The sequence below is a fragment of the Callospermophilus lateralis genome, chromosome 10, assembly GCF_048772815.1.
Source record: "Callospermophilus lateralis isolate mCalLat2 chromosome 10, mCalLat2.hap1, whole genome shotgun sequence".
NCBI classification, from domain to species: domain Eukaryota; kingdom Metazoa; phylum Chordata; class Mammalia; order Rodentia; family Sciuridae; genus Callospermophilus; species Callospermophilus lateralis.
This window is the reverse complement of record NC_135314.1, coordinates 35,096,221-35,120,377: the sequence shown is the minus strand read 5'-3', so window position 1 is coordinate 35,120,377 and position 24,157 is coordinate 35,096,221.

Here is a 24,157-nt window from a genome sequence, read left to right as displayed (position 1 = left end):
CTTTTCTTGCTTATTGTTTAGTTTGCTGTTGTTTCCTGGGGTTAGAAACAAGAGTTTAAATTATACATTTGAGATTTTTTAAATTTTTCTTTTATAAACTCAGGTATTTGTAGCTCTAAATTTCCTTCTAAGTAGTATTTAAGCTGTAAATTTTGATGTGTCTTCACTTTAATTTATTTCAAAATAACTTGCTAATTTCCATTTGGATTGCTTTGTCTTGTTGACTATTTAAGACTTTGTGGCTTCTTTTCTACTTACTTATGAGTTTCCAAAATTTGTTCTATTATTCCATTGTTGTCAGATATTGTGGTTTGTAATATTTCAATTGTGTTGAGATTTGTTTCATTTTATAGCATGTGTTCTATCCTTGAGAATCTTCCTGGTGTGTTTGAGAAGAATGGATATTTTATTCCTTTGATTACCATGCTCTACTGATGTCTGTTACAGATAGTTATTTTAGTGTGTTGTTCAAATGTTTTATTTTCTGTTTATTCTCTATTCGATGTATCTATAAATTCTTTAAATTGAATTATTGAAAATTCTGAATATTATTATTGAATTGTATTCTCTCTTCTGTTAGCTAGTACTTCATGTGTTTTGGAATTTGGTATGTATGGTTAGATACATATATGTGTGTGTATATATATACAATATACAAACCCACACACTCCACAAATATACATATATTCCAGATGGATTGACCTTTATCATTTAAAATAATCTCTCCTGATTTCTAGTAGCGCATATATATATATATATATATATATATATATATATATATATATATTTTTTTTTTTTTTTTAATTTGGTAGTCTATTTTTTTTCTGACATTAGTATATCCATTCCAGTTTTCATGTTTCTATTTGAGTTCAAGTGTCTTACAATTTCCATAATATATTTTTCTGACCCATTTATTTCCAACTTATTTGTATCTTTGAATACAAAGTATGTTTTCTGTAGACAGAATATATTGGATCTTGCTTTTAAGTTTGGTCTGATGATTTGCACCTTTTAAAAGAGTTGTTTAATCCAGTTGCATTTAATGGTATTTTTGATGGTATTTTCTCTCTATGTTATCTTTTCAATTATTTATTCTTATTTTTGACTAAGAATTTTAATGTACTATTTAAATATATTTAATGATTTTTTTACTGTTTTTAACTTTTTAAAATTTATTTTCTTAGCACTTGCTCTTGGGTTTTTCATATGAATATTCATTCATTAGAATTAGGTCCACATGTAGGCTAATATACAAGTGTTATTCCTGTATAGCTCTATTCTCTTTCTGTTACTTTATGGTACTATTGTTACACACATTTTATCTATAAGTGTTGTAAACATAACAATATATTATAAAGCATACTTCAGTGAAATTATGGGTTTGAATCCAGATCATAGTAATAAATATTACAATAAAACAAGTCACATTTTTTTTCAGCGTGTATGAAAATCATTTTTGTATTATGTTATAGTTTATTAAGTAGGCAAGAATGTTATGTCTAAACATGTGCATATTTCAATTAAGACTATTTATTGCTAAAATATGCTACCAATCCTCCGAGACTTCAGGAATCCTCCAATCCTCCGAGACTTCATCTTTCATCTGTGGAGGATCTTGCCTTAGTGTTGATGGCTGCTGACGGGTGAGGATGGCATGCTAAAGATTGAGGTAGCTGTGACAATTTCTTAAAACAAAACAACAACAATGAAGTTTACCACATTGATAAATATTTTGGGGTAGCATTTTACTTTTTCATAATAGAGCTTCATTGTTGTCCATCTTTTCAAATCCTCCTATTGAATTATCACTAAGTTTATTTAATATTCTAAGTCCTTTGTTGTCATATCAGCAATGTTCATCAGGAGTAAAACTACTTTCTTTGCTCACCTATAAGAAACAACTCCCCAGACATTGAAGTTTTATCATGAATGTGCAATCATTCTGTTACATCTTCAGCCTCCACCTCTAATTTTAGTTTCTTTGCTGTTTTCACCACATCTGTAGTTATTTTCTCCACTTCAGTCTTGAATCATTCCACTTTATCCTTGAGAGTTAAAACCAACTTTTTCCAAATTCCCGTTAATGTTGGTATTTTGACCTCCTTCCATAATCCAAAAATTTTCTTATTAACATCTAAAATGATAAATCTTTTCCAGAAGTTTTCAATTTACTTTGCCTAGCTCAATTAGAGCAATCATTATCTATGAAATATGTTAATTAAATAATAAGACTTAAACATTGAAATTATTCTTTGATTCATAGATCACAGGATGGATATTGTTTAACAGAAATGAACACACCACAAATACTGTACCTGTCAGAACTCTTAGGTATTCAAGTATATTGTTAATGAGCAGTAATATTTTGAAAGAAAATTTTATTTTCTGACAAGTAGGTTTAAACAATAAGATTAAACTATTCAGTAAACTATACTGTAGAAAGGTATCCTCAAAGCTTTGGTGTTCCATTTATAGAACACAGAGATTTAGATTTTAAGAACTAAAATTTTTGGAATGATATAAGTACAATGGTCTCAACTTTAAGTTCTCTGTGTCATTAGTCCCCCATTGTGGTTTGGATGTGAGGTGTACCCAAAAAGCTCATGTGTGAGACAATACAAGAAGATTCAGAGAAGAAGTGATTGGGGTACAAGAGTCTTAACAGTGTCAGTGATTAATTGAGTGGTACTTAAAGGCAGGTGGGTATGGTTGGAGAAGATTTGGTTTTGGGGGCATGACTTTGGGATATATATTTGTGTATGGAAAGTGAAGTCTCTCTTCCTGATCATGTAAGCCATTTCCCTCTGCCACACTCTTCCGCCATGATGTTCTGCCTCACCTGAAGCTCCTGGGGAATAGAGCTAGCTGCATATGGACTGAGGCCTCTGAAATTGTGAGCCTTTAAATAAACTTTTCCTCCTCTACGGTTGTACTGGTTGGGAATTTTAGTCACAGCAGTGAAAAAGCTAACTAAAACACCCTGAAAAAGAGTCAGCCTGTCATTTGATGCTCTTTGAAGCCAGGTCCTGACTTAGCTATGAAAGTATTAGCTGGCATTTTTCTTTCAGTATAAGGCCATATTGTCTACATTAAAATGTTGCTGTTCAACTGGGCTCAGTGGTGCATGCCTGTGAATCCCAGGTGGAGGTGGGAGGATTGCAAGTTCAAAGCCAGCCTCAGCAATTTACCAAGGTCCTGAGAAATTTAGGGAGAGACCTTGTTTTAAAATATAAATAAATAAATAAAAAGGGCTGGAGATGTGACTCAGTAGTTAAGCACCCCTGGGTTCAATCCTAGTACCAGAAAAAAGAAAAGAAAATCTGCTATTCAATGTAGCCATCTTCATCAATTATCCTAGCTACATCTTCAATCAAGATTGCTAAAGCTTCTACACTGGCACTTGCTGCTTCACTTTACACTTCAATGTCATGGAGATGGCTTCTTTCCTTAAATCTCATAAAATGAAATGTGCAAACTGCAAACTTTCCTTTTTCAGCTTATTCACCTCTCTCAGCTTCATGGAATTGAAGAGACTTAGGGCCATCTTGTAGATTAGGCTTTGGCTTAAGAGAATGTTGTAGCTGATTTCATCTTCTATGCAGACCACTAAACATTTCTCTATATTAGCAATGAGACTGTTTCACTTTCTTATCATTTGTGTGTTCACTGAAGTAGAACTTTTAATTTCCTTCAAGAACTTTTTCCTTCACATTTACAACCCAGCTAAACTCTTTGGCAAAAGAGACCTAAATTTCAGCCTATCTTGGTTTTGATATTGCTTCCCTATAAAGCTTAAACCTTTTCATATTTTTTTATTGAAAGCCAAAGATATGTGACTTGTCCTTTCTCTTGAATACTTAGAGGCCATTGTAGGGTAATAAATTGTTGTAATTTCAATATTTATTGTGTCTCTGTGACTAGGGAGGCTTGAGGAAAAAGTGAGAGATTGAGGGGGAAACTTATCAGCAAAGAAGTCAAAACATATAATATTTATCAATTAAGTTTTCTGCCTTATATGGGCATTGTAGTACCTCAAAACAAGGAAAATAGCATCAAAGATCTCACTCATATCACATATTGCTATAATAGATGTAGCAGTAGTGAAAAAGTTTGAAATATTGTGAGATTATCAGAATGTGACAAAGACACGAGGAAAGTGGATACTGTTGGAAAATGTGGAGACAGATTTGCTTGATACAGGTTTGCCACACCTTCATTATTTTGTAAAAAAAGAAAGAATATTCAATATCTGCAAAGTACAAAAAGAATGAAGTTCAATAAAGTTAGGTGTGGATGTAATATTATTAAATTCTATCTAATAGGAGACAGATAAAATATATAGATGTAGCGATACATGAGGCATTTATTTATTTGGGGAACTTATTAGTGAAGTGTTGGCATCATGGCTGAATCCAAATCTGAGGACTTTGAAACTAAGGAAGCCAATGGAATAATTCTCAGTTTGAGGCTGAAGGCCTGCACCATAAATAAGGGCTTCTGGTATAAGTCCAGAGGTCCAAAATCCAAAGAACCTAAAGTTCTGATGTCAAAGGGAAGAATAGAAATGTTTCCTGCCTCCAACATATAGACACATTAACCTTTTCTCTGTTTTTGTTCTCCCCAGGCCTTCAGACAATAGGTGCCTACCTGGACTGAGGGCAGACACTCTTAACTTAGTTCATATAGATTCAAAAGACATTATTCTATGAAGACACATTCACAGACATACTCAAAAAAATAATTATTTAACTACATTTCTATGTTAATTCTTTATTCAGACAAGTTGACACCTAAAATTAACCATCATAAAAATATAAGAAATATTCCATTATACTGTCTTTTACAATATTTTACATAATTGCCTTACAGGTGCTCTTTACTTTTAGATGTAGGTTTGGATTACCATCTAAGGTAATTTACTTTCAGCCTGAAGAACTCCCTCTAGGATTCCTTGAAGTCTGGTGAACTAGCAACACACTTTTTTCAGTTTTTGTCTTTATTTCAACCTTCACATTTGAAAAAGAGTTTGCTGGGTATAAAATTCTTACTTGAGGGATTTTTAAATTATATTTGAACATTTTGAATATGTACTTTTGGTGTACATTGACTCTGATTAGAATTCAGCTGTTAATCATTAGAGTTCCTTTGTAGGTAAATTGCTCCTTTCATTATTTTCTTTTTGTTTCTGGCTTTTAACACTTTTGTTGTGATATGCTTGGTTTGAATCTCTTTGTATTTATCCTACTGGAGTCCTTTGAGCTTTCTGTATGTGTTGGCTAATGTTTTATTGAATTTAATCAATAACTAAAATAACCATCACACTAAGGTATATGTATTTGGACTAGCAAATGATAGAACTGCCAAATTTGAAGATAGATCAATAAAGATTTTCAATGTAAAAAAGATAAAAACAACCAGAAATTAGAGAAATTTGGAACATGAGTAAACAACTTGTATTACAAATAATCAGTACCAGAAGGATAGGAGAATGAGAAAGGTACTGAAAAAATATTTAAAAAGTAATGATGGGTGAATACCTGAATTATAGCCTATCCTTGGGTATGCCTAGAGTTATCCTGGGATAACAGAGTTTTGGGTAAGACTTCTTTAGACTTTATATTTTCTTGGTCATGTCCAGTTGCTGAACTTCACTAATTTCCATCTTCTTTTTCTAATTCTTTCCAACAATTCTTTGGGGGGAATCAAGTGCTTTAGAAGTCAATCTAATCAAATTTAAGCCCCTATGCATGCACAGTTCTCAATGTCAGTGTTTCAACTTTTTTATGACCCCCACGAGGATTCTCCTAGATGTCTTTTTTACTCTGGTCTCTTTTGCAAACAAGCTGGCCAACTGTTTAGTTTATATCTTCAGTGAATTTGCTTATCTTCATTCAAATTCCCTTTCACTATAACCTGTACTGGTTTTGAAAGAAAGTCAGTGTTTGAACTTATCTTTGATCTGTTTCAAATATAGTTTTCCTGAAGAGATTAGGAGCTACCTGTTTTAGGGCTTGCTCCCCTCACCCCAAGCAAAAAGTCTCTGAACATTGGCTTTGAAGCTCAATAGATGGAGAATGGCATAATTTTTTCTAAATGACTCTCCTACTGTAAGAGTCTTTGCTTCTCAAGTTTTCACTTAATGTGTGGAACATTACCTTATGAACTCAGCCAAGTACAACTGGGGCTTTAATATTCTCATAAGTGCTGCCTTTCAGTTAAACACCCCATCCCAACAGTGGGTGCTGATAATAAAATTATTCACCACCTCTCAACTGTATTTGCCCAGAATTTAGCTTTAGCAACAGGGAGCAGGATAGGGTGAGAAATTTTGACACAGAAGATCCTAGAGATGATAGCACCTGAACTAAAATCTGGGAGGAGAAGGAGCCCTGTGTCCTCGTCTGTACCAATCTAGAGTCAAGTTTTCTTCTCACTGAGTTAAGAGGTGTGAAAGGAAGGGATCTGTACTGCTTCAAATGGCACAGAGTCTTGCTCTTCTTTCCAATTTAAACAGATTTTTCTGCATTTCCTCTATGCCTTTGGATCATTTGTGTAAAATCTTAAGTGTTTTGTTGATTTTTAATAATTTTCACCAATATTCTTGGATAGTGAGTATTCATGTATTTCCTTTTGCTGTCATATAAAAAGTTAACTATGAATTAGTTCAAATTATACAAATTTAGATATTCATTTGGAATTGTCATGTAGATTATCACATTCTGTCTAATGTGAACAGTGGTGTTGGAGTAGGGTACTTCTCTTTAAAACTATAGTAATATATATGACTTTGTTTTCATAGTTGGGCAGAGGTCAAACCATGTATACCAAAGCCATGTATATTGTGATCCATATTATGTGATGTGTTTGTCAGCTTTTCATTGCTGTGACTGAGATACCTGACACAAATAACTTAAAGGAGAAAATGTTTATTTTTGTCTCATGGTTTCAGAGATGCAGTCCATATTTGGTTGATTCCATTACTCTGGGTCTAAGGTGAGGCAGAATGTCACAGCAGAAGTGCATGGTGGAGTAAAGCTGCTTGCCTCAAGGTAGCCAGGAAGTGGAGAAAGAAAGCCAGGGGAACAAGATAGAATCACTAAAGGCACCTGACTATAGTTACTACCCAGTAGAGTAGTTCTTTCAAAATATTAATCCATCAAACGGGTTAATACGTAATTAGATTACAGCTCTCATAATCTAATATTTTTACCTCTGAATTTCCCTGCATTAACACAGAATTTTTGGGAGAAGCCTCATATATAAACCATAACATATGGTATTAAATTATTTGCTAAAACTGTTACCTTAGATAAGTTGAGCAACAGGCCATATACCTAATAAACTTGTGGCTTTCTGTAAAAAATGTTGAAAAAAATAAAACCTTACTGTGTGTTGGTTTTAGTGATTAAATTTCCAAGCTATTACAAGAGAGATATGAATTAAAAACAATTCACTAGTTTGCAGGCAGAAACAAGAAGGATTAGAGAGATTGCAGAAATTAATACCTTGCAAAGTTAGAAAAGTTATTTGCTTCTAGTACACAAATAATGAGAACTGCACATTGCTTTGCTATTTGACATACAGTAAAAATGTAAGTCAATTAATTTATCTTAAGGAAAAGCTAAAATTAAAGGCTTTATTCCCAGTAAAACCCCTCACATTAATACAACACCCAAGTATAAGTATCAAATTAAATATGTCACTTACTTACTCTAGACTTAATAGATTTAAAGTAGCCTCAATTACATTTAGAGAAATAAGCATAAATAAATATAAATATTTGAGAAAAGTTCTGAAAAATATAGTGACTATGATTATTTGAAAAGTCTAGATATAACAAAGGATCATTGTTAAAATCATTGTCATAATCTCTCCTCTGTATTTTCTTTAGGAGTTTTATGTCCACGTCTTTAATTCATTTTGCATTGGTTTTCTGTGAATGATGTAAAATAGGTGTTTAATATTCTTGCATGAGCATATCAAATTTTCCAACACCATTTGCTAAAGAGACTATATTTTTTCCATTATTAATTATGGGTAACACTGCAGAAGATCAATTCTCCACATATGTGTGAGTTTATTTCAGAACTTTCTAATCTGTTTGTCTTAATGTCTATTTTTGTGTCAATTTTTATTGTATCTACGTAATTTATTGTTACCTCAGGAGGTCAGACTTTTTTAATTATTGTAGTTTTATAATATATTTGTAAATCAGGATTTGTGGCAATAATTATTGGGCATAATACTAGAAACACAATACACAAGATAAAAAAAATTGTCATGTTGAACTGTATCAAACTAAAACTTTTTGCAAAGCAAAGGAACAACCAAGAGAGTGGAAAGGCAACCTATACTATGATAAAAAAAGATTTTAAACCAAGTATTTAATAAAAGGTAAATATACAAAATATGTAAAAAATCTTATAACTCAATGACATAATAATAATAACCTGATTAAAAAATGGGAGTGGGATTAGTGCTATTGCTAAAAGTACTCAAGAGACCCCTTACCCTTTCTACCATCTAAGGTAAAAGAGTGTAGTCTGGATAGAAGTAAGTCTTTACAAGAAATTTATTCTGCTGCTGGTTTAATCTTGGACTTCACAGCTTCATAGATTGTGAAATGTAGCTTTCTGTTTTTTACATGTTACTCAGATTACAGTATTTTGTTACAGCAGCTCAAATGAACTCATACTTGTTAGCATTGGCTATGGGGGAAAAAGATGACAAATGTAGGCAGGATTTGAAGAAATTAGAACACTTGTGTGCTATAGGTGGGAATATATAACAGTGTAACTGCTCTGAAAAACAGTATTCAAGACCCCCCAAATTAAAAATAAAGCTACAATATGATCTAGCAGTCCTACTTCTTGGCAATACTTGAAAGAATTAAAGTCAGGATTTTGAGAAGATTATCTTCACTCCTATGTTCTCTGCACATTAGTCATAATAGGCATGACATCAACATAAGTACCAATTGGTGGATAGATAAAGAAAATATGATAAATATAGAATTTTGCTAAGTTAAAAGGAAAGGATGTTCTGTCACCTGACAACATAGGTGAATGGAGAACATTGTCTCAGTGAAATAAGCTAGTCAAAGAAGGATAATACTTCATGAACCACTTATATGAAGTATATAAATAGATAAGCTCATGGAAGTAGAGAGTGAAATGGTAGTTTCCATGAGCTGGGGATAGGAGAAAATGGAGAGTGCCATTCAATGGAATACATTTCAGTTGTAAAAGATGATTAAATCCCAGAGATATTTTGTACAACATTATGCCTTTAGTTAACAAGAGTGTCTTGTGCATATAAAAATTTAAGATGGCAGCTTTCACATTAAGAACTTTCCAGAGTTCAGATCCGAATTGTACTCCAAAAGCCCATGTGTTAATGGCTTGTAACCTAGAGTGCCACTATTGGTAGGTCAAGGAAACGTTTTAGGGGGAGGGACTTCATAGGCAGTCTTCCAGTCATTGAGGGCATGCCCTTGAGTGGGAAATTGGGAACCCAGTCCCTTCCATCTTCTCTTTTGCACTTCAATCATGAGGTGAATGACTTTGTTTTGCCATGTGTTTCTGCCATAATGTGCTACCACAAGCCAAAGCAATGAAACTAGTTTCTAATGGATTGAAACCTCTGACACTGAGCCATACAATTTTTTTTTCTCTATGAGTTTATTTATCTCAGGATTTAATCATATGGAAGACTGACTAGCAGAAAAGGTGTACTATGAAGTGGGTTTAGTACTGTGACTTTGCCTGATGATATGGAAAAACCTTTGGAATAGGTTTGCAGAAGGAATTTGGGAAAGTTTTGAGGAATGAAATAAAGAAAATATAAAATGCTGAAAGTGGAGCTCAGTGGGTGATTATGGTAAAAACTCAGAAGACCTCAATGTTGGTAGGAATGTAGACAGTTATAGCTATGCCGATGAGGTTTCAGATGGAAAAACTTATTCTATTAACAATTGGACTAGAAGCCCAACCTTGTTATACTATGCAAAGAATTCTCCTGCTTTTTATCTGTGCCCTGAGACTTTGTATGAGGTCAAGATTAAAGGAGATGGACCAGTTCATCCGATGGAGCAAATTTCAAGGCAGCACAGCATTTAGGCAGCAGCATGGTATTGCTGCCTAATTTTAGCCAAATTTAAAGTGAGAATAGGCAGCAAAGAGGAGCATAGCAGAAGGATTTGAAAAATTTGCAGTTTGGCCAGAAAACGAGTATGTGTAAGATGTTGGGCATGGAAGGTACAGTTAATAAGCCAAGTGCTTTGCACCAGGATGACAGGAAAGATGCCTAGAGAGAATCTCAAGAATCAGCAGCAAGCCTGAAGCCATCACAGGTTCCAAGATTTAAAAATGAAGATTTGTTTCAAAGATTTCCAGGGCAGAGACTTTGAAGAAGCAAGCCCCAGGGAACCCAAGACTGCCTAAAGCATCATTTCCTCAGGACTTGATAAGGCACTCCAAGGCTGTTGCAGCTATAGTTCAAGCAGGCTTAGGTTCAGCTAGTACTAGCAGCTGACCTTGGTGTCATCCATGTGAAGATGGTTTTGTAGACATGCCAAATGGGAGAGTTGTGGGGTATGGAGGCTTCCTCAGCAATTTCAAAGGAAGCCTAGGAGGCCAGTCAGTGTGTTGCAGGGTTAGTTTCTGCAAGAAGCCCCTGAACAGCAATATGTGGAGCTTTGAAAGTAAATCCAAACTTCAATAGAGATCCCAAAAAGGAAGACAAACCAGGAATATGGAATCACTGCCAAGAGAAGCTGTAGGCGGTGTGCAAAATTTGCCCAAGAGAGAGGCCATGTAGGTTTCAGTCAGCAGAGGTCATAGATGTGGGTCTACCTAAGTGCTAGGAGCCTATATTCTACCACAATATATCATGGGTGTTGTACATGGAGAATGGGGAGTTAATATTTGTCCTGTTGGGTTTTGGTCTTTCTTTGGTCTAATCCCCCTCTTCTATATTTTTTGTTTCTCCCTTTTGAAATGGGAATGTTTACATTGTTATTGTGTTTTGGAAATACATAATTTACTCTGACTTTTAAAGAAGTTCACAAATAAGTTTGCTTCAAGTCTTGGAGGGGACTTTGGAGTTGGACTTTTGAGCAATGCTGGATCAGTTAAGACTTTAGGACTCTTGTTATGTGGATTACAAGATTTTTTTCATTGAGTAATGGTTATGAGTCTTTGGGAGTCAGAGGAAGATTGCTATAATTTGGATCTGGAATGTCTTCCAAAAGTCCTGTGTTTGTTCCCCAGAATATTATTAATTAGGAGGTTGCTGAAACTTTAAGATGTTAGGACTATTGGTAGATACTCTGTTAATCGGAGGCATCCCCTTAAAAAAAAATTCTGGCCCCTTCAGCCTCCTGTTTTGTGTCCCAGTCATGAGATGAATGGCTTAGCTCTGCCGTGTGTTCCCATCTCAATGTGCTGCCACAGGCCCAAAGCAACAGGGTCAATCAGTCATGGACTGAAATCTGCAAACCTGTGAGCCAAAACAATCTTTTCTCTGTATTAGCTGATTCATCTCAGTTATTTATTTGCATTAATGAAAGCTGACTAATATAGCATTCTTACCACAATAAAAAAATAAAGATATAACAAATGGAAATTCAAAATAACTAAACCCAATACAGAAAAGATTACTAAGTTTCTGAGAAATTTATATTGGCAATGAAAGCTCCAATCTATCGTTAAAAAGTGTGGGACTGGTTTAGATTTAAACAAGATTTTATTTTTAACATTTTAAAAGCTATTCAGAGGATGACAAGTCTCTTCAGCCCTCAAGGACATATTATACAATGTGCTAGTTAGCTATGGACAGGAAGGGTAATAGAATAAAAGAACCTTCCACAGGGTGGAGCCAGGAACCAATAAAAATAGATTTGAGAGTTGGCCTCTTAGAAAGCAGAATCAGGACATAATCCAGGGACATACCTGGCATAGTTGCTTCATTGTGGTGTAATGTGTTACCCCAGATAACTTGATAGCTACGTTGGTTCACATGCCACAGACTCTTGTTCTTGTTACCAGATAGATATTTTTCATTTGATGTATGTCCTTAGCAGTCTAAATTGTTGAAATTTATTTGTTTTACACTATTTTGTTCAATTTTCCTAGCGAACTGATAGAAGTCCCCTAGTGTTAGTGTGACTTCACTGTCTTTCCAGCCATAATTTTATCATTTCTGTGGATCAGTGCCTGATGTGTGCCTCCCTTCTCTTTTTATTTCTGAATGTCGCTATTCTGCCTCTGACCTACCACTAGGCATTTTATGTGTTCATTTGTGGAGAGGTGAAAGCCCAATACATGATCATTTTAGTTCCTAGGTCTCTGGACAAATGAAGAACCCATGACATATCCTGAGGTTTTATGATGTTACTGGATATTTTCAATTTGCTTATTCTAGATTCACTCTCCTCCTTTCTCTCCACGGTGGGCACAAAGATAAGCATATTCTGTGCCAGGGCCCTGTGGATCTTCAAGACATCCTTTGAAACATAGGAAGAGATAGCCTTGTTCCCTCAGTTTTGCATCTGGACCTCCAAAGTCGTGAGGAGCTTGGGAATTCTGAGACAGAGTTCAGGAAGCCCATGACTTGCTTGTAATCAGGTTTCATTTACTTAACTACAATAGCAGAAAATGACTTTTAAAAATGTACAATTTACAGTTGCCCAGATAATGCAGACACTCCCACTTACTGCTTGTAGAAATATAAGTAGATAAATATCTAACTTAGCAGTATGTATCAGAAGCCTTAAGATTATGAGAAAATAGGATATTTCCAATTTTGGTTATTGTGAGCAATAATTTATTTTACACAATCAAACTATTTTCTCCAATCTTTTAGGTGAAATATATTTTTATTTTAATGTTAAGTGTTACATGTCTATAAAGTAATATATTTTTTCATATGTTTATGGCTGCATGTGCTATTATTCTGTGAAATGCTTGTCCATATTGATTTCACAATTGTTTTGTTTTACTTGATGAAAAGATTATTAAGAATGAACTTTTTTAAACTGATGTTTTCTTTTCTTTTTTCCCTGGGAATAAGGTGAGAAAATGGCTGTCTATGTGTTTCTTCAACCCAAGTTTTCATTTAGCATCTATTACTAAGTAACTACTATATATCAGGAATGGTGTTAGGCACTAAGAATAAAACAGTGAACCTTAAATAAAATATGAAACAAACAAATAAATACAAATCCAGACTTTATAAAGCTGCTAATATTCTTCTTTATTTTTAGCTACTGAAAGACTATAGACTCTGTCACTAAGTATACTGAATAATTGAAATAACAATGTACTTCTATACTTTCCTTTCATTCATTCTGTTTCAATAATTATACACAACTATGTCCTATGCTGCCTCATCTTGTTCCAAATTTTCTCCTTTATGACAATGATTAAGTACGTATTAAATAATTAATTTTAGAGAGACTATATTAAGGTTAAATGTTTTTAACTCCTTAAACTCATCTTTGATATATAGCCCTCACGTTTGCACCAAATACTGCACTTACTTGGGATGCATCTAAATGAACGTGCAATAAAGAAAAACATCTGTACACATCTTATAATGCTGAACTCTTTCCAACAATTATTCATTAAACCCCAATAATTATTTTTGACATTTTTTTTTTTTTTTTTTTTTTTTTTTTTGCTGCTGTAACTAATAGAACTGACAAGAAAAATTAGAGGAGGAAAAGTTTACTTGAAGGCTCATGGTTTCAGAGATCTCAGTCCATAGGGAATAGGGTCCATTCCTCAGGCTTTGAGATGAGGCAGAACAACAGGGCAGAAGAATATGGTGGAGGGAAATGGCTTACATGATCAGAAAGCACAGAGGGACTCCATTTGCCAGATACAAAATATATACCCAAAAGGCATGTCCCCAATGATGCACCTCCTCCAGCCACACCCTACCCATCTTCAGTTACCACCCAGTGAATCCCATCAGGGGATCAATTCATTGATTGAGTTAATAATGTCACAATCCAATCATTTATCCTCTATACCTTTTTGCATTGTCCCACACAGGAGTTTTTGGGGGACATTTCACATCTAAACCATAACAATATAAATTATATTTGTGAAGTTAATCTCCTCTCCTTCTTCTGATGTTCTTCCTTTCTGAATCTAATGTGATAAATTACACCATATTTATATATATATATATTTGAGTGTATATATATATGTATATATATGCATTTATTTATGTAGTACTTGTTCTTTTATGTGGATATTGTGATATTTTGAAAGGTCATTTTAGTAGCTATGAGTAAAGTAAGACATGAATAAAACCTTTTGTCTCTTTTAACTTAGAAGCAAAAACATTGTATCCCTTTTCTTTCTCACACCCCTACTTCTTCACCATCTGCTTTTTTTTTTTAGAGAGAGAGAGAGGGGGGGGGAGAGAGAGAGAGAGAGAGAGAGAGAGAGAGAGAAAATTTTAATATTTATTTTTTAGTTCTTGGTGGACACAACATCTTTGTTTGTATGTGGTGCTGAGGATGGAACCCCGGGCCACAGGCATGCCAGGCGAGCGCGCTACTGCTTGAGTCACATCCCCAGCCCATCATGTGCTTTTAATATATACTATAATCTTTCTTATTTTTAACTCTGTAAGCTATCTCTATAATTCTTCATTGAATTTGTCATTTTAAAAAATGTCCTTTGACTTCAGGTTATTGTTCATAAGGAAATAAAGATATTCCAACACCCAAATTAATTTCTCTTTTTATTTTTATGATCCATTTTTATACTGTGAGGATATATAACGTTTATATTACATTCTTTTATTTTTATTTCTTCCTATATTTTTATATTGGAATATCCATTATATATAATAAATTCTCACTATCCATTTTTTTCCCCCTGGGTTTTTCTTTTCACTCTTTAGCCAACCGTAGATTTTCTTCAAGAAGCCTTTCTTCATAAGAAAAATATATGTTGCTTTACATTTCATACTGTTTCATCTGTATCCATTATACTTGGAAGACTATTTTGCTAGATGTAAGAAACTTATAGCACATTTCCATTCCTTGAGTCTTTTTGTAGGTGCTGATCTATTGTCTTTTTGCAGCCAAACTGATTACATGGCCTTTGATTTTCAACCTATCTATCTAATTTCCTCTCCTATGTAAGGGCCATAGACTTTTTCACCTAGAAACTAGATTCTTTACTCAAGAATTTACTAAATATTTTATGATATGTTTCTGTGCATTTGTTTTCCAGTGTTTTGATCATCTCCTTCAAACCACAACTTTACATATGTTGTACCTGGGTGTCTGTTTTCTATCAATAACTACTAAATAATTATTTTTAATTTGATTTTCTCTCCTTAATTTTTAAAAATTTCAATGTACCCTCTTTTTTCTATTAATCACTTGACTTCCCCCTCCACCATAGTTTGTATTGCATTCATCAAAGTTGTGATTAAATTTTTAATATTTGTTTGTATTAATATGGAAATGTTTGTTTAAAATCTGTATCTGCTTCTAGATATTATTTTTATTATATGACTTATTTTTGTATGGTGAAATTTTTTATTTTTATTTTTGTTTTTAGATGCCAGAGATTGAACTCAGGGGCACTAGACCACTGAGCCACATCCCTAGCCCTTTTTTGTATTTTATTAGAGACAATGTCTCACTGAGTTGCTTAGCACTTTGCTAAATTGCTGAGGCTGGCTTTGAACTCACAGTCCTCCTGCCTCCACCTCCTGAGCTGGGATTACAGGGGTGCACCACTTTGCCCAGGGTATATGGTGAAATTTTTTGTTAATAATTTTTTTAGTTGTAAATGAACACAATATCTTTTTTTTAAATTTATTTTTATGTGGTGCTGAGGATTGAACCCAGGGTCTCACAGCTGCAAGGCAAGCACTCTACCATTGAGCTGAGTTTAAAGCCAGCCCCTGTATGGTGAAATATTGCTGCTATTTTTACTCACACATTTCCTTTTGTTTAGAATTTTTTTTAATATTTATTTTTTAGTTATTGGCGGACACAACATCTTTGTTTGTATGTGGTGCTGACAATCGAACCCGGGCCGCATGCATGCCACATCCTCAGCCCTCACACAATTTCTTATAGCAATACTATATAGATAACAAGTATTTTTTTTTGTTTTATCTTTCCCTCTGTCTCTGTGTTTATATCTTTGTCTCTGTCTCTCTCTCTGACATGATTTTTGAACTGTACTTTCTGAAAAGAAATTAGCAGGAGATAACCATAGCCATATGCAATTTGTAAGCATTGCTTCTTAAAAATCTTTTGTGTAATTTCTTTCTACATATTTGTCTTTAGTTATTGCTATGTATTATTGACTGTAAAATTCTCTTTTCTCCCATATATGTATATACAGAAGTACTTTAATTAGTGGATTATTGTTTTACATGTAATATTAATTTATCTTTATAAACCTTTGATTACAGAAATTGCAATCCTTTGTCTATAGTAGTTCAGAATAACATAAATCTTTTTAAGCATTATAAACACTATGGAGTTTAGCGCAAGACATCAAATGATACAATTTTTTTAAAAGAACTAAAGAGGAAAAGCTAGGCATGATGGCATGTGCCTGTAATCCCAGCAGCTCAGGAAGCTGAAACAGGAGGATTGCAAGTTCAAAACCAGCCTCAGCAATTTAGTGAGACCCTAAGCAACTTAGCAAGACCCTGTCTCTAAATTAAAAAAAAAAAAAAAGAAGAAGAAGAAGAAGAAGGCTGGGGATGTGGCTCCTCCTGGTTAAGAGGTTTAGAGCCCCAGGTTCAATCTCTGGTATAAAAAAAATAAAATAAACACTAAGGAGGAAAGGCCAGAGAGAAAGCACAAATAGATTTCAGGTTTGTTGCTAACTTTTAGGGAATTAAAAAGTTGCTATTTCCAATACAGCACAAAAAAATATAGGAAATCACTGGTGATGGTTGTTGCAGTCCCAGGTACCACACCAAAGTGAGCAATTCATAAGATAAATAGCCAAACAACACTAAAATATCTCATACCCATCAGGTTTATGCATCTCTCTGCTATTAATAGAGGAGAAAATAAGCTGTGCTTTATTTCCATCTTCCAGACTTAAGAAGAGCCACTTGCATTATTATAATCTAAGCAAAGTCCTGCCACAAAGCATTTTGAGAAATTTATTGCCCAGACATCAGCTTTAAAGCTCAGGGCAGAGCATAGAAGAGGATGAGAATGGTTCTGACTACCAATAGTCAGTCTAGCACAGCCCTCCCCTTATCAATAAGTTGCTTACTTATGTTTATCTCCCAAACAACAGTGGCAGCAACATGCTTAATAGGTGTCTTTGCTGTCTGTTCAGATTCTCATCAGTTGCTATATGCAGCACCAGATGACATTTCTTGTTTTTCTAGTTCAGCGACAGACCTACATTCTTACGATTTGGACATAGAAAGTCTGTCCAACTTTCATGTGTTCAGAGGTGGAGCTCTTAGGAAATGATTGGGTCATACAGGTTCTAACCTCACCAGTGGATTAATCAATCAGACAAATTAATAATTTGAGTGGATTATTGGGAGGTGATGCAGCCTGCAAGAAGTGGGTCCTAGTTGGACAAAATAGGTCCCTGAAGGTGTGAACTGTAAAGGTGATTTTTGTCTGCCCATCGCCCTTCTATTTTTTCTGCTTTCTGGTGGCCATGCACTGAGCAGCTTCCCTTCACAACTCCTTACACCGTGATGTTCAGCATTACCTCAGGCCCAAAAGAGTGGAGCTGTGTGATCATGGGCGAAAACCTCTGATGCTGTGAGACAAAACAAAGATTTCATCTTCTAGTTTGTTTCTGACAGATATTTTGGTCACAGAGATGAAAAGCTGACTGACACATACTTCTACATCCTGGCATCTGATGACTGAATAATAGAAGTCATCTCTATCAATACACTTTATATCAAATAACGTGTAACAGGAAAAGGCAAATTGGGAAGGTGAAAAACAGTGAAGAAAATATGCATATTTCTATCATATTTCTATAGTTCTTATTTTACAATTGATATTTATTTGGTGTCTCTTTATGTAAATTCCATGTATTATTTTATACCTATCCACCATTCTGTACAGTAGATCACTAAAGTTCATTCTTCCTAACTGAAATTTTGACCCCATTTGATCAACTCCTCCCCTTTTCCCTTCTACTATTTTCACCCAGCCTTTGGTAACTACCATTCTGTTTTCCCTTTATGAGTCCCAAATTTTAGATTCCATGTATAAGATCCATGAGATTATTAAGTATCTGTCATTATGTGCCAGACTTATTTTACTCAACATAATATCCTCCAGATCTATGCACATTGTCACAAATGACCCAATATTCTTCTTTTTCAAGAATGCGTAGGATTCTATTGTTTAATCAAACTATATTTCATTATGCATTCTACCATTGATGGACACATAGATTGCATTCAACTACTTTGAATAATACTGTAGTGAGCATGTCAGTACAAATATCTTTGCAACATGCTGATTTCAATTCCATTGGTTGTGGACCCAAAAGTGAAATCCTGGATCATATCATAATACCATTTTTAGTTTTCTGACAAATTTTAATACTGTCTTTTGATATGGATATATTAATTTACGTTCCTATGCACTGTAGAAAAGGATTTGCTTTTGTTGAAACTCTTGCCACTACTTGCTATATTCAGCTTTCAAAAATAATGACTGTAACATGTGTGAGGTTGCTCCTTGTTGTGGTTTTATTTTGCATATCTTTTCTGATAAGTAATGGTCAGTATTTTTGTCATATATCTGCTGGTGATTTATACATATTCTTTAATTAAATATTTATTTAGGTTATTTGTCCATTTTTAAGTTGAGTTCTTTGTTTTCTTAATATTGAATTTGAGTTCTTTATATATTTTGAATATTAGCCTCTTATCAGATACATGGCAAATAGTTTCTCTCAGTCTCTAGATTGTCTATTTGTTGTTTCCTTTGCTGCGCAGAAACTTTTCAGTGTGATGCAATCCCATTTGTTTATTTTTGCTTTTGTTGTCTGTGCTTTTGAAGTCATATTAAAGAAATCTTTGTGCAGACTGACATCAAGGAGTATTTTCCCAGTAAACTTTACATTTTTAGGATTTGTGTTTCAGTCTAACCCATTTTGAGTTTATTTTTGTAAATGGTGTTTGGTAAGGGTCCAATTTCATTCTTCTGCATATGGTATTCAGTTTTCTGAACATCATTTATTGAAGAGATTGTCCTTTCTACATTGTATGTTGTTGGCACCTTATTGAAAACCAATTGACCTTAAAAACACGTGTTCTCTATCCTATTTCAATGGTTATAATTGATTTTTTGCTTGATTTTTGAAATCAGGTAGTGTGATGCCTCCAACTTTATTATTTTCACTTAAGACTGCTTTGGTTAAGAGAAATCTTTTGTGGATCCATTAGACTTGCATCTTCTTTTTTGTATATGAACCTTTTAGAAATTTCTTCTATTTCCATGAAAAGTCATATGGGAGTTTTCATTATGATTACATTTAATCTAAAGATTAATTACATTAAATTTAATATGAAAAACAGTATTGGTTCCTCTGACTGATTAACAGGGGATATATTTTTATAATCTTCACTTTCTTTTATCCAATTCAGTATACAAATGTTTTACTTCCTTAGTTACATTTAGTCCTAAGTTTTTGTTTATTTATTTTTGATGTTTTTATACATGGAATTGATTTCTTACCTTCTTTTTCAGACATATTATTGTTCATGTAAACATCTTTCTGCATGTTGATTTGCATAATTCAATTTTACTGAATTTATTTATCAGTTTTAACAGTTTTTGGTGGAGTCCTTAGGATTTTCTATTTATAATATCACCTCATCAGCCCCAAAACACTTTTATTTCTTTTCCTATTTTAATGCTTTTTCTTGTTTAATTCCTCTGGATAGAAGTTCCAGGACCATGTTGTAGAAGATATGACAGTAGGCATCCTTGTCTTATTCCTGAACTTAGAGGAAAAGTTTTGTCTTTTCCATTTTGAAAATCATGTTATCTGTTAGTTTTTTATATATGACTTTTATTGTAATAAGGTATAATTCTTCTTAACCTGATTTCTCCAGAGTTTTTTCATGAAATGTTGTAAATTTTGTAATTGCTCTTTCGTATCCATTGATGTAATAATAAGGTTTTCAACCTTCATTTTCTTAATATGGTTTATCACATTTATTGATTTGTGTATGCTGAAATATACTTGCATCTCAGAGGGAAGACCCATTTGATTCTGGTGAATGATTCTTTAATGCACTGTTTAATTCAGTTTACTAGTGTTCTGTTGAGGATATTTGCACCTGTGTTCATCAACTATATTGGCCTATAGTTTCTTTTTCTTGTCGTACTCTTATCAGGATTTGGTATCAGGGCATTACTGAACTCATTAAATGAGTTTAGAAATATTCTTTCTTCCTCAATTTTTTAGAAGACTTTAAGGAAAATTGATTTAAGTTCTTCAATGGTGTTTGGTAGACTGTTGCTAAGAAGACATTGGTCTTGTTCTTTTCTTTGGAGACTGTTTATAACTGAAGCAATTTCCTTATTCATTATTGTTCTATTTAAATTATTTATTCTTCTTACTAATCCAGTCTTTGTAAGCTGTATATATATATAAATTTATCTATTTGTCTTAAGTGAGCCAACTTGTAGGCACTTAATTTTTCATAGCAGTCTCTTATGATCCTTGGAATGTTTTGATATTAGAATTAACATCTTCTTTCTTATGTCTGATGTTACGCATGAGTCTCCTCTTTTTTTTTCCTCAGTATGGTTGGAGGTTTGTCAATTTTTAGTATCTTAAAAAAAAAAAAACCTCTTAGTATTGTTTATCTTATTTATTATATTTCCAGTCTCTATTTCATTTATTTCTGCTCTGCTCTGTATTAGTACCTGCCTTTAACTGACATTGGTCTTAGTTTATTTTTCATGTTCTAGTTCTTGATGAACACATTTCATTTGAATTTTGTTATAGTCCCTTGATGAATTGATGCCTTTATCGGGACATAATGATCATCTCTGTCTGTCTTTACAGCTTTGACTTAAAGACTGTTTGATCTGATATGTTTAGTTACCGCCACTCTCTTTTCATTACCATTTGCCTTATATTTTTTCCTATTCCTTCACTCTCAACTCTATGTTTGTACTCAAGGATAAATTGAACTCTTGTAGGCAGCATATTATTCTATCTTTTTTTCTTTCTTAAAAACTATTTAGTTATTCTATGTATTCTGGGGAAGTTGTTACAATTAAAGTTCTTACAGATAGGTAAGAACTTGCTACTAACATTCTCTTACTTATTTTTTTTTACCATCTATTTTCTACTTCTTTTGCTCAGTTCTTCTAATCTTCCTATCTTTTTTGTGAGATGTTGTATTTTTGCAGTAGTATGTTTTGTTTCATCCTCTTATGTGTGTGTGTGGATCTACTGGAGGTTTTTTCCCTGTGTGGTTACAATAAGCACATTGTGGTTGTTAATCATAATTTAATCTGATAGAGCATTACTGGGAACTGCATGCAAAGATTCTGTGCTCTTCAATATGCCCCCTCCACATATGATGCTATTACATCTACTTATGTTGCATGTATATTAACCATTTATTAAAAACTACAGCTTTTTAATGTAAAATTTTTCTTTTATTTTTCTAATAATGATTTACCTACTATTTTTACAGTATAACAATATTCTGAAAGTTACTATATATTTACACTTACAAGAGTTATGCATTCATATTTGTAATTATTTTCTTTGATTTCAACTCAGAGAACTTTTGTTAGCATGTATTGTAAGGCTGATATCATTATTAACTTTTCTAAGCTTCTGTTTGTCTTGGAATGTCTTTATCTTTCCTTAATTACTGAAGGGAGGTTTTTCTGGATATGGTATTCTTGGTTGGCATTTTTTTTTGTTGTTCTCTTAGCACATTGAAAAATATATCATCCATTTTCTCCTTGTTTGTAAGATTTCTGTTGAGAAATTCTGTTGATAGCCTTATAGGAGATCCTTTTGTGGTGAGTTTTCCTTTTTTCTGCTTTTAGGAATCTTTCTTTGAGTTTCAACCATTTCATTATAATAGGTCTTAAAATATTCTTTTGCAATTGATGTTACATGAGATGATTTGAATTCCTGAATGTCTATATCTATATTCCACTGAAGATTTGTGAAATTTTCAGAGAATACATCTACATTTTTAAACAACTTTTCCTCCCCTTTATCTTGTTTGGTATATATAGGTCCCATAGATCCCTTCTGAAGAAGTCCCTTCTTCATTCACTTTTTGCTGGTAACACCCACACCACTGCTTGAATGCTGTATTGCCTTAAAACTTTACCTACCAGATTAACTAGAGCCTTCTCTTTAATCTCAACCTCCCCAAGGGTCTCATTCCATGACATAATACATTCAAATTTTTTGCCAAGTTATAACAAAGATGATCTTATTCCTATTCCCAATAAAGTCCTCATTCCCATCTGAGACCTCATGAACATAACCTTTACACTCCACATTTATATTAGCATTCTGGTTTTCTGAGCTCCTTACCAGAATCACCCATTAAGTTCTATTTATAGCATTCTCAGTTTTCTTCAGCCTGATTCTTTAAACTTTTGCAAACTACCCCCACAAGCTGATTTATACGACTTCTAAATCACATTGTTAGGTATAGTCATAGCATTGCTCCATTCCCTGGCACCAAAAACTGTATTAGGGTTCTCCAGAGGAATTTAACCAATAATTATATTAGGCAATTTATTAAAATGGTTTACATGATCATAGGCTAAATAGTCCTACAGTGACTGTCTGCAGGCTGGATAGCTTGGGAAATCTATAGCTGTTCAGTCCAAGAAGCTGGAAGCCTCATAACAATAGGGACCAGTGATATAGTCCCAGTGTGAGGAATAAGGCCTAAAAGTCCCTTGGAGAGTTGTTAGTGGAAGTCCATTAACAAAAGCTGAATAGTCTGGAGTCTGATAGTCACATGCTATTGCAGATCAGAAAGTAAATAAGTAAATTAGTAAATACAAAAAAAAAATCATATACTCACTAACATGTCTAACGTGTGTGTGTGTGTGTGTGTGTGTGTGTGTGTGTGTGTTTCCCTTTTCTTGTGCTTTTTATTGCATCCAGAGTCCTGGCCTATTGGATGGCATATTCATGGATGGTCTTCTTTCACTCAGTTCACTGACTCACATGCCAATCATCTGTTAACCACCCTCACAGAAACATTCAAAAGCATGCTTTATCAAATTTTTAGGTATTCCTAGATTCAGTAAAGTTGACAACTAAGATTAACCATCACATTGTGCTTATTGTTGTAACTCAAATTATATCTGAAGTGACTAATCTTGCCTATGTTCAATTATTGTGGACATGTCTTAATGTTTACAACTACATTTGAAAATGTTAAGAGGCATACATAATAGAAATCACTGGTTGCCAAACATCATCCTTTGAATTGATCATATCTCTCCTTCAAAAATTAGAATTACAACTACAGACATTTAAAACATTTCCTTTACTTGTTGGTTCTATTGGTACCTGCAATATAGGGTAGTTTTCTCAATATCCATTTCATTGGAACTGTCATTATGTTATTATGTCCTTTGTTCCCTTGGGAACAAATATTTCTAAACCATCAAAACAGTAAATTATAGGAAAGGAGAAAAAAGGTCATTGAGGAAGTTTTTAAGACTCATAATGAATGGAGTCAGTCTCACTTTCAACTATAAATTCACCAATCTCCTTACTGAGAGAAAGGGGAAAAAACACACCTTTCAAGGTCATCAGAATATAAAGTGAAAATTTTAGAACATTTCTCTAATCCCAACAAGCATTGTTATAATAAAAAACACCACAATCCCATCTTCTAAAAGCCATTTTAATGTGTTATTGGGGAAACTGCTTCTGGGTGATGGAATGCATAGCATTTCTAATGATTCCCTCTTATGAATCCGTTTCTTCCTCCTTGTTTTTCTCCTCCTCCTTCTTCTTCTTCCTCTTCCTCTTCTTCCTCCTCTTCCTCCTCCTCCTTTTTTTTTTTTTTTTGGTACCAGGTATTGAATGCAGGGGTGATAACCACTGAGACACATCACTGGCCCTTTTTATATTTTATTTAGAGATAG